Source organism: Panthera onca, chromosome Y (assembly GCF_046562875.1).
Source record: "Panthera onca isolate mPanOnc1 chromosome Y, mPanOnc1 haplotype 2, whole genome shotgun sequence".
NCBI classification, from domain to species: Eukaryota; Metazoa; Chordata; class Mammalia; order Carnivora; family Felidae; genus Panthera; species Panthera onca.
Genome location: NC_138358.1, coordinates 22,811,569 through 22,818,479, shown reverse-complemented (window position 1 = coordinate 22,818,479; position 6,911 = coordinate 22,811,569). Strand labels below are relative to the sequence as shown.

Here is a 6,911-nt window from a genome sequence, read left to right as displayed (position 1 = left end):
AGGGACCCACACAGCATCTAAGAGTTCAAGGATTTCCTTACCATATTTTATATCCTTCCATACTGAGTTTATTAGACTCTTCTCTTTATCTAAAGGCCCCATGTACATGGAGGGTATGACGGCATATTTAGTCTGTGCATATATTAACACGTATCCCTGCCACCAGCTGGAGGGCTCCGATTAGAGCAATTAGCTCTGCCTTTTGTGCTGAAGTCCCTTTGGCAGGGGCCTTGCTTCAGTGATGAAATAACCTACAAGAAGCTCTCCCCTCATTACAAAACTGCTACCTTCATTGAAATATTCCTGATCCCTCAAGTCTGGTGGGCTGGAGAACTACTCATCCATGACTCCATTGCAGTCAAGGTCTGGCTGGCCCAGCCCGACAGACAGTAGGGTTGTGGGGTTCAGGGTTCGCACTACTTCTGGGTGAACATGTGGCTTCTCACATAGCATTCCCTGATATATGACCATCCTGGCGTTGGTTAGCCAGTATTGTCCCTTTTACTCCACTAATGTCAATACTGAATGTGGCACTCAGACTGTCAATTCCTGTCTCATAGTTAACTTGTCAGTCTTCAGATACCAGGAGGGCCATGGCTTCCAGTGCCTATAGGCAGGGGGGTGCCAGCCTTGGGCCAGTGAGTTAAGTTGGAGAGATATGCCACTGGGCATGCCATGATCCCAACATCTGAGTTAGGACTCCCACTGCAATACCAGCCAGTGTGCTCATGGACATACAGAAAGAAAGCCTTGGTCGTGTCTGGGAGCCCTAAACAAGGGGCATTAATAATGGCTTGCCTTATTTCTTCGAAGGCCTTCTGCGTTACTGATACCCACATCAGGGGTTTCCTCTATCCCCCCCCTCATAGAGGGGTTTTGTCAGGACTGAAAAGTAAGGTATCCAGATCCTACAGAAACCTGCAGCCCAGACAAACTCCCCAACCTAGTGTTGGGTTGTCAAGCAAATGGCTTGCTTTCTCTCTGGACCAATGGCTTGCTTTCTCTCTGGGCTGAGTTGGTGCTGCCCCTCGGATAGGTGGAAGCCAAGATATTTAACCTTTTCCTGACAAGATTTGGGACTTTTTGATTTCTGGCCCGTATTTGGAGGAAGCCATGTCCTGAGCCATCCTAACTTTACAGCTCTTGTCGATACAGAGATAAGTCGGGATAGGACCAGGTCTTGCCAGCAGTCAGTAAGGAAATTGGTCAGTGACCTGGGCCCCCGCAATGACCCTGAACACTTGGCCAACTAGTTCCTTATCAAGTGAGCCCTCAGGGATCCAGCCTACCCCAAATGATGGTCAATCAATTTCACAGAATGTCCAAGGCTTTCCGGGAGTTAATTTTACACAATAATTTCCTGAATATTCCTTTTTGAAATTTCTCAACATACACCCTAGGGGAGTTGGTTTGCTAGGCTTTCCATCCATTTTCTCTCCCTAACAGACCACTTTATGCACATGAGAGAAAAAGGAAGGAGGGGAGATTAGTTTGGAGAGGAGGTACATTCGCTTGTCTGTTTCTGGCTGATCTCCTCTCAGAGATATTTCAGCTGCCTCTTAGCTTTGACAGGTTCAATATCAATCCCTGAACCAGATCAGACTCCTGAGGAAGTCTGACTCTGCCTTAAACCGAATGGCATTGCCACAGAACTGTGGATCAGGACTCAACACTTGCCTCAGCCCTTGGTCAGATTGGAAACTTCCCGTTGTCCATCTCATTCACACACATTGACACAACTCCAGCCCACCACCCTGCCTTTAGCACCTTAGAGTTGCGGCTTTGTTCCTCGTCCCTTGTGAAACTACCAGGGAAACTGGGAGGTGAACAGACTTCCCTTCTGCCTCTTAGGGGCAGGCTTGCCAAAACGAACCTGGTTGTTACCAGTGTGATGGGTGGTGCTCCTTGAGTTGGTCCCTGGGCTTCACGGGTTCTGTTAGCGCACACAGTGTCCTTGCCCTGCTATGTCAAGAGGGTTAATCTCCCATAGATCAAGCAGTCCATTGGTGCCAGACAAGGTCACTTGTCCCGGCCCTCTGAGGCTCACATCCCGGTAGCAAAGGAGGTGGAAATGCACCGTCTCTGGATACTGGACACAAGCCCCTAAGCCATGTAGCAGGATTTTTGCACAGAGTTGTGACACCCAGGCTTTTTTAATTCCCAGGAAGCAACTTTATTGGTGTCAGCACTGCTCAGCTGGGTTCATACCCGATGAACCAAATGTCACATGCATAATTTTTTTATACATTTTCTATTTCTTTTTCTCCCATATATGGTGACACACACAAACATGCAGTCTGATTAAGTAGTCTCAGTTTAAAAGGTCATGAGGGATGTTGTCGTGTAGGCCCATAGCCAGGTTACCTTGAAGTTTTCTTTCTTTTTTCTTTTTTTCTATCTCCTTAGGGAGAGTACCCTACCACACACTGAGAACACAAATGCTTATTATGTGTGCCTTTGAAAAATAATGGGGTTTAACTCCAAGAGCTTTAAAATTCAGCAGGCTTAACTCTGGGTGAGGTGGAGATGGATAAGAAACCAAGTCCTTGCCCTAGGAAGCCACCATAAAATAAATAATCCAACCTAAGGCCCAGAAAAGAAGCAGCAATATAAAACCGTATGGGGTTCACATAAAGGAGTTTTACTGACTAATTTTATTTATTTATTTATTTATTTATTTATTTATTTATTTATTTATTTCTCATTAAACTTTTGTTTTAATGGGTCTCAAAATTCTGTGACAGATTTTTGGTCAAAGTTGTTTCCATTAAAAAGTACTGATTTTAAAACTAATAACTTAAAACTGCTGCTCACAAGAAAAAAAAATGGTTCACAAAACATTCTCCTTTCCTTCTGAAGGTTTTATGATGCATTGTTATCATTAACCAGTCTTTTAATATTAAACTTAAATGGCCAATTGACACAAACAGTTCTGAGACGGTTCTTCCACCACTGATTAAGACTGGGGTGGCAGGTATTGGGGATAATATTCATTTAGCCTTCTGAGCTTTCTGGAAGACTTGGTGACCTTGCCAGCTCCAGCTGCCTTCTTGTCCACTGCTTTGATGACACCCCCAGCAACCGTCTGTCTCATGTCACAAACAGCAAAACGGCCCAGAGGAGGATAGTCAGAGAAGCTCTCAATACACATAGGCTTGCCAGGAACCATATCAACGATGGCAGCATCACCAGATTTTAAGAACTTGGGACCATCTTCCAGCTTTTTTCTGGAACGATGGTCAATCTTCTTCTTCAGCTCAGCAAACTTGCAGGCAATGTGAGCTGTGTGACAGTCCAGCACAGGTGCATATCCAGCACTGATTTGGCCTGGATGGTTCAGGATAATCACCTGAGCTGTGAAGCCAGCTGCTTCCATTGGTGGGTCATTTTTGCTATCACCAGCACATTGCCACGATGAACATCTTTGACAGATACGTTCTTGACATTGAAGCCCATGTTGTCCCCAGGTAGAGCCTCACTCAAAGCTTCATGGTACATTTCAACATACTTTACTTCAGTTGTAACATTGACTGGAGCAAAAGTGACCACCATGCCTGGTTTAAGAACACCGGTCTCCACTCGACCCACAGGGACAGTACCAATACCACCAATTTTGTAGACATCCTGGAGGGCCAGACGCAAGGGCTTGTCAGTTGGACGAATAGGTGGCAGAATGCAATCCAGAGCTTCAAGCAGTGCGGTTCCACTGGCATTGCCATCTTTACGGGTGACTTTCCATCCCTTGAACCCAGGCATATTAGCACTTGGCTCCAGCATGTTGTCACCATTCCAACCAGAAATTGGCACAAATGCTACGGTGTCGGGGTTGCAGCCAATTTTCTTAATGTAGGTGCTGACTTCCTTAACGATTTCCTCGTATCTCTTCTGGCTGTAGGGTGGCTCAGTGGAATCCATTTTGTTAACACTGACAATAAGTTGTTTTACACCCAGTGTGTAAGCCAGAAGGGCATGCTCACAGGTCTGACCATTCTTGGAGATACCTGCTTCAAATTCGCCAACACCAGCAGCAACGATCAGGACAGCACAGTCAGCCTGAGATGTGCCTGTAATCATATTTTTGATAAAGTCTCTGTGTCCTGGGGCATCAATGATGGTCACATAGTACTTGCTGGTCTCGAATTTCCACAGGGAGATATCAATGGTGATACCACATTCACGTTTGTCTTTCAGTTTATCCAAGACCCAGGCATACTTGAAGGAGCCCTTTCCCATCTCAGCAGCCTCCTCGTCAAATTTTTCGATAGTTCTTTTGTCGATCCCACCACATTTGTAGATCAGATGACCAGTAGTGGTAGACTTGCCCAAATCTACATGTCCAATGACGACGATGTTGATATGAGTCTTTTCCTTTCCCACTTTGGTTTAGGTTTAGCAGTGGTTTTCACGACACCTGTGTTCTGGTGGCAAACCCATTGCGAAAAAGCTACTGACTAATTTTAGAATGTGTGTTGGAGGTTAGGAATTCACAAATTTCTTCGAAAACAAAAATGTTGGTAGAACCCATTTCTCGTTCCCTTCACCAGACTAGATAGATACATGCTTGCAAAACCTCACCCCACACAGATCTACCCTACCCAAACTTCCAACCTTGGTAGACATCATTCCAAGGGGCTCCTTCCCACAATCTCTGGCTTGTTCCTAGGCTAGATGGAACTTGTGGCCATTCGAAGTGACTTCTACTATGGGGAGGGGAAAAAATACTCCCCACGCTAGCAGGGCTATAATACCTGCACCTGAAGCTGGGTCAGAGAAACTAATTACAGGCAGCTACTCTGAGAGTGCCCCTGCCTGCCAATGAGCCTGTGTCTGCTGCAGGAAGACTTTCCACCAGCGTCAGAGCAAAATGTGCTGAGTGTACCCACAGCAGGCAAAGCGCATCTGCAGAGTACTGGACTGAAGGTGATTATGATTCAGAAAAACAGATGGGCACACACAACCCACAAGTGGGAAGCATATGGAGCAAATGATTCTGGGGACCAGAAAAGATTGTGCTACATCACAAGGACTTCTACACAAGGACTAAATTGTGCACCAAGGACTTCTACACAGGTCATTACTTTTAAGATATTAGCTGACCTACCTAATACATAGACACAAACACAGAGATACAGATAAAATTATGAGTCAGAGCAATATGGAGGAAATGAAAGAAAAACTCAGCAAAAGAAGGAAAATGAAAAGCAGGTAAGCAATATGCCTGATTTTAAAATTCAAGGTAGTGGCCACAAATAGTCACCAGAATGAAGAGGATATGGGCTCAGTGTGATCTTCACCAAAGAGGCAGAAAATACAAGAAAGAACCAATGAATAATATGATAACTGAACATGAAAAATACACTAGAGGGAATTAATATAGATTAGATGGCGAAGAACAATGGATCAGTGAGCTGGAAGATAGGGTATAAAAAGCAACGAGCTGAGCAGTAAAAAGAAAAAAGAATAATAAAAAATGAGAATAGATTAAGAGAACCCAATGAGGGAGTTCCAACATGGCGAAAAAATAGGGGGATCCATATATACATCCTGTGTCTCTCAAAGAAATGTAAAAGCCAAAGTCAGACCTGGGAGCAGCCTGGGAGGAAAAGAGGCTGAATCTACCAGGAAGAAAGTGGGAAAGCTGGAAGAAAGATAAGGTGGGTAGCTGAGAACTGGGGGAGATAAAAAAAAGGCCTGTGGGCATGGAGAGGAGGGACCCCCTTCTGCAGAGAGACAAAGGGAAGAGAAAGAGTGGCTAGGGAAGTGCAGGACTGTATCTGGACAGGAGAAAGACCTCGAAATAAGACTAAGAGAGCTCTGATCTCTAACTGCGGGGCTTTCTTCCAACTGGGGCCAGCTCTCTGTTCGCACACCTGGGGAGAAGGGGAGCCAGGCCTGAGTGCGGTTGTAGGTCAGAGGCTCAGCCTTCAGCTGGAGAAAGCGGTTCCTTCCCTGGGGGGCTGCATGACAACACAGAACCTGTCTGTGTCCACCACCTCCTGGAGCAGTGGCTGGGCCAAGGGCGCAGTCTGCAGGAGGATAAGGCAGCCTTTCCCTGGAGTGCTGTAGGAAAAGACAAGGCCTGCCTGCGTCCGCCACCCCGTGGGGCCCAGGACGAGGGCAGCAGCTCTCAGTCTGCAATAGAAATTGGTCCTCCCTGTAGTGCGGTGGCACAGACAAAGCCAGCCGGGACCACATATCGGGCCACACTGAGAGGCGCTTCCCCAGCTCCAGAGCACACGGAGCTGGACTTTGAATCCTAGCCAAGCGCAGGGTCAGGGAGTTGGCAGAGCAAGAAGGACCCTCCCATCTGTGCCCTTGGCACAGTGAGGATGACTCAAATGATGTCCACCAGGTCCGGCCCTGTGGAAAAGAGACTGGGAAATCACCATTCCTCCCCCCCCAACCAAGGCGGGCCTCAGGGATCTCCCCCTTCCCCCATAGTGGAGGTGGGTACAGACCACACCAAACCACGACCCCTTTGCACTGGGTAACTGCTATCCACAGGAGCAGCACAGACCCTGTGGACACCTACTCCTGACAAGCTATGCAGCATTGCCTGGATTAACTCTAGGTCAATTCTGGATATATAGATATATTCTCTCCCCCCTCCTCCCCCATTTCTCCCCTTTATCTCTTCCCTCCCCTAGACTGATTACTCTGGTTATTGGTCTGTCTAAACAGACATATTTAATCCATTGTCTTGATACATGTTCTACACCTCCTTCTTTACACTCCTTTCTCTGTCTCTGGAATAATCAAGCCATATAGTTTCTCTGTCTGGGTAACTGTATCTTCGTTTCATTTGCCTGCCTCCTTCTTTATTTTCCTTTCTCTCTCTCTGGTTTAAGCCTTTTAATCTCTCTGCCTAGTCAATGTTTATTTCCCCCTTCCGGCCCCCCCCCCCCCGTCAT

At 46.5% G+C, this 6,911-nt stretch overlaps 1 pseudogene; it reads right to left on the bottom strand.

Annotated features, from left to right (window-relative positions):
* Positions 1-2,822: 2,822 nt before the first annotated feature.
* Positions 2,823-4,380, bottom strand: LOC145715081 (elongation factor 1-alpha 1 pseudogene; annotated as a pseudogene).
* Positions 4,381-6,911: the final 2,531 nt, after the last annotated feature.